The following is a 5466-nucleotide window of genomic DNA, read 5'->3' on the forward strand; positions in this document are numbered from 1 at the left end:
CAAGATGGAGGATTTAGGGTGTTGTCCCTTGTCCCTTCTTCTTTCTTCTTCATGTTCTTCTCCTAGAGGTTTTTAGATGATAGTAAGTGATTGGACAGAAAACGCCGCAGTGCATCACATAGGTGAAGGCTCATTGCGTCATTAAGAAAAATAATCTACATGTCTTTTGTTAATTGAGTAAAAATAGGTATAAAGATAAAAGAACTGTGTAGTTCGAGGCCATTTTGTGCATCAAACACGAAGTGTGCCACAAGGCCTTGTTTGTACCATCAGAAGAAAGAAATGTGCCAAATTGCAAAGATTAATCTTGTAACCAGCCTGGAGAGACCTGTTAAGTTTTGTGATCACCTGTTAATAAACACAAGAAACAAGATTCTAACAAGCTCGGGAGTTTTCTTCGAATCATAAGGACTGAGATAAGTGGAACTCCCCACGAGGGGGGATCCCAGAAGAATTCAGCCCAAAGGAGGCTGGGAGAGTAGGGAAAAGTTATATCCACAGAGAATTCAGTCCAAAGGAGGCAAAGAAGAAAAAGAAATTACACTGAATCCCACTGAAAAAATAAGAATGATGTATCAAGCAAGGTCTATGAATCCCTTAACTTTGTATAATTTTCTTTAAAGCTAATGTTTCTATTTTTAATTTCTCTGTTTACTAAATTTAAAACTAACAGATTCTTCTTCCACTTCTTTCAATTCTTTCAGTTCTTTCAGCTCTTATTCAGATCAGTTTTACAGTAGATCAACTTCTTTATTTTGAAATTATACAATATGAACAAAATTAAAGGACAGCAGAATCATGCTGATTGGCTTTTCGGAAACAGAACTTTCAGACAGTTAGAAACAGCTATCAATCCAAACCATAAATTCAGATGAAACTACTGGGAATGTTCAAATTTAAATAAGTAATATATAAAGATGTCCAAATAGGGAAATTCAGTGCTTAATTATTCATGTACAGAAACAAAAGATAACATATATTGCTATATATGTACAAATAAAACATATATATATATGTACACACATACATGTATGATAAACTTGAATTAACTGAAAAGGTTCTTAGGAATGAAACATACTGTTTTGTAGTACTCTGACGGTCTTATCAGGAAGTAACTCATGTACCATTTATAAGGATTAAATGAGTATACACAGACACATCTGCTAAAAACGGTTCATATTTCTTCTGATTCTCTTTTCTTTCCTATCCACAGAAGAACTGTTTTATATATAACATTATTGTTCTATATAACAATAGAAGGTTTTAGATGTCTGGAGTTTAGCTTGTACTTGAGAGGCTGAGTACAGGTATTTAATTTCTTGTCTACTCAGTTGCTTTGTTTTACAAAATTCTAGGATGCTCTTTTTTCTGTATAAAAGGACAGTCACAATCTTGCCACATATATATATTCCTTCTATGCATATATTAGGGGGTGATGTATATGAAAAGGAGTTACTTTCCTATAAATCTAAGTTCCTATGTTCATTTTCACCCAACTGGAAAAGGCCTATTCCAATATTTGTATTTGGAAATAAATATTGAAACAGTATCTTTTTTTTTTTGTTTTATTTGACTGCTTAGAACATCAAAAATTCTGGTTAATGCAGTAAAACTCTAAGATCCTGAACTTAAGAAGCAATTATTTTGAAGAGTTTTTTCCTCCATTCAAAGTATATTTTAAAAACCTCTTATTCTCAGCCATCCCAACAGCTGCTCAAAAACTTCAAAGTACAATTTTCAGATCTCAGTACAAAAGAGCCACTATGCCAACTGAAGAAAAATGGTTTGCTAATTTTAAAGCTGTAGTGCCTTTAAATTAAAGTTTTTGCAGTATTTAATTTTTCATAGCTCTATAGGTGGACTGGAACAATCTGTGAACAAAGCTGCTTGTTCAAAAAACAATTGGGTTTTAATGCTACAGAAAGGAAAGTGCTTATTGCACTTTGTGGGCTTGTACTGTATTCATGATGTTTGAATGCATGTAGCTAGACAGACTTTTGGGACACAAAAAACCTACTTAGGGAGTGTGTGTGTCAAGAGCTAATATTTCTGAAGAGAGAACTGTTTTTTTCTAACTCTGACAGATAGTGCAATGAAAGATAGGCTCTCTTCCTGCAGATGTTATGTTTAAACAATTGCATTTATTTATTTTAAAGCATCCCAAGAAGAGGTATTTTATTAATCTTTCCTAAAACTTGATACACAATTCATCATTTACATTTTTTCTTTCCTACGACCACACTGAAAATGAAATGGTGTATCAAGCAAAGTTTATGAATCCAAATTTCCCACTTTAATGGAGACTTGCTATGACACCTATTAGAAGACTCAGTAGTCACATTTTTACTGTGTAGAGAGGATTACACCCATTGTTAAAGGAGGCCATATGATCAAATTCTTTTTACACAGCAAATATTTAATGAGCTAGAAATTTTAAATAGCTTTTTGTCTGTTTATATTTTCTCTGAATAATAAAAAAAAGTATCACAGCTCTAAAATAAGGAGTGTCTCTGTGGTATTTAACAAGTTGTGGTGGCTGAAATGAAGTATTTTGATTAACATTTTTAAAAAATTGTTTTTCCCAAACTTAACTCATCCCTATACAAAGTTAAATCAAGGAATCATAATTTTTTTTCTCTCACTGAAATGATTTTTGCCCTCCTGCTGCTGATTGCAGTATGTCTGAAGTTTCCACAGGCCAAGAATCCCTGCCACCATAGATTTTTTGCTAGTGAAACAAGGTTGGCATAGCAACTTGGGATACTACTCAAGAAATCTGCCCTAAGGGATTTAACCCTGTCAGCTGGAAGAAGCTGCTATGGTTTTCTGTTCTACAGAGATGAAACTGCAACTTGTGTAAATAGAATCCAGAAGAGAGAAATGGCATTTTTTATTAATTGTGAAATGGAGGTTTTATTCTGTCAGATCAGATTAGGTGCAGTACTTAGATATATGACAACACTCCTGGTACTCTGTCTGTCATGCATCACAGGCTGGGCATCAAAATATATCAGTTACAGTGCAGGGCACTTAGATAACCAGAATACATGCATCCAAAGCTTAAATTACAATGACATTGCCCACAGCCTTAAATACAAACAAAACCACTTTGAGGCAAAGAATGCTAAAAATTCAGAGGGCAATGTCCATCATCAGATTGAGAGCAAAAACACAGGGCAGTATTAGATAAAAATCACATAAATGAGAGATGCTCTACCATGAAGGTTGGCATGTAGAGGACTAAGAATGAAGAACCACTATGATATAAATGGTATTTCACATTGTGTAATAGGAAAATATCAGACCAAGGACAGAGTTCTGATAGATGCTAGTATAGACTAAGAGGAAAGCAAATAGGATAGGATTTGCCTTGTAAAAGGATGAATGGCTCACAATACAAATTGTAAAATTAATAAGAGATTAAACAGGCTTATAATTTGATCATAAAACTTCTTATTCTTTTTAAAAATGAAATTACACTAAAGGGTAATTGAGACATACATAGAAGGAAACAAAAAAGCAGAATTTGGGTTCCCTGCTCAGACTTCAAAAGATATTGTTGATGTGCCAGTCACGATCTCTAAGCAATTCCTATTATTTGAGAAAAATAACATATGTACAAGTAAGCAAACAGACTCCATGTAGAAACAATGATATAAGGTTTTCATGCCATACTAGAATATTCAGACAATGGCATCATTAGAGGCATCTTTCTGAAAAAGAATTTTGATACTCTTAAGATCAATGGGCCATACTAGATAATACTCAGATTTTTTAACATACTGTATAATGCAAAAAACAGCACACTATACATTTTCAGTTGTACAATACTATATCATGGAAGTAAATACCATTTACAGGTTTCCATTTTTAACCTTGAAGCATAAAAATTATATGAATTCTACATGTTAATGCATTTTCCCATCTGCTTAATCATTTTCCATTGCAAATTTTAATACTTTTTCTCAAAGTTTACTAACCAGCAGGTTTATTAGTAGTTTATTGAGGCAAAATTTTATATGTTGCACCTGTTTCCCTCTTCACATTTTTTTTATTTCCTCAAAGTCACTTTGTTCTCTCTTTGAGCAATAGGAAAAAAGCCCTATGTATCCATAAGTAACAAATTTATCATGTTGTTATCATCATTACCTGCCAGTGTGGTAAATTCTATCATACCACTGTAAATTTCCATGACAGTTTTGTAAGCATGTGTCATAGGATACAGAAGGGCATCTGATAGAAAATGAAGGCTGAGAAAAATATCTGCAACTTTTTTTTTTTCCTTTCAAAAGAAGGTTTTACTCTTTAATTAAAGTTCTTTGCTATTGCTCTTATTTGTTGATATTTTCTCCACCATAAAAATAATTACCTTAGATTAGATAGTGTTCCAAAAAAAAACCAACAATGCCAGGTATTTTAAAACTGCAGGATTTAAAAAGTGCAGGATTGTATTTAACCAAATTTTTGTGTGGAAAAAAGGAAAACACACCTTAAAATAAAGGTGTTGCCCTGCATCTCAAAAGAACACTGGAGCCAAACCTACTATACTCACAATGGTCTGTGCCACATATAGTGAAAATATTCTTTCTTAATACTATATTGATTAGAAACACAGTTGGGATAAAACATTTAAAGCTTACCTTTTAACTTTCAAATTTCACTGAGCCATTCAAGTAGTGGTAATGTTTACAGGTATTAGAGTCAGAAGAGAGAAATAGTACACTAATAGGATGAATCTTTATACCACTGAGAGCCATTATTGAACATTAAGTAATATTGCAAACTAATAAAAAAATTTTTATATTATTTCTCAGAATTGCTTCACCTTTAGAGAAAAATCTAACTCTCAGATTTTCCAGTAATTGTTTTGTTTAATGAGAAAATGAAGTCATAACTTTGTATTCTGAAGTTAGATACATGCAACTTAGAAAGCAATATATTCTTAATTCTTCCTTTTTTTGTAGAATATAACATAATCTTTAAGCTTCAGGTTTTTTGAACATAACGAGATAGCTGAAGTTGGAATACCTACAGAAGAAGAAATATTTTGAAGTAAACAGTCCAACACACAAGTGGAAAAGTAGAGAACATTGTTGTTACATCAGTCACAGAAAATAATTATTTTGGTTTCATTAAAATTTTGACCAAAAATCCAAAGAAATATTTTTAAAAATGTAAAATTCTGTGAGATGACCTAATAAGTTGTCTCAGCATGGAAGACAGGTGTCTGCTAGGGAAAGCAGGAGCCTCCCTTGGAATGAAAAATGTAAACCCCCACCCTCTGAATTATAAATTTGAAATTAAGGAGCTCTCAGGCAAAGATATCCCCATATAAGAATAACAGTTCTTTGCTAGTATGTATAATAAAGCAAACAAACAACAACTCTGGCATTAACACCAAACAGAAGAGGAACCCAGTGACCCTTCTTGGCCGCAGGTGCTTTCCCCGTTGGTGCAGTTCCGGGC

General features: G+C 33.1%; 1 protein-coding gene across 6 annotated transcripts in view; it reads left to right on the top strand.

The window, feature by feature from the left end:
* CDH18 (cadherin 18) overlaps nt 1-5466 on the top strand; it is a 1344136-nt gene that overhangs the window by 524727 nt on the left and 813943 nt on the right. The gene's annotated exons all lie outside the window — the stretch shown is intronic.

The sequence above is a fragment of the Parus major genome, chromosome 2 (assembly GCF_001522545.3).
Source record: "Parus major isolate Abel chromosome 2, Parus_major1.1, whole genome shotgun sequence".
Taxonomy (NCBI): Eukaryota; Metazoa; Chordata; class Aves; order Passeriformes; family Paridae; genus Parus; species Parus major.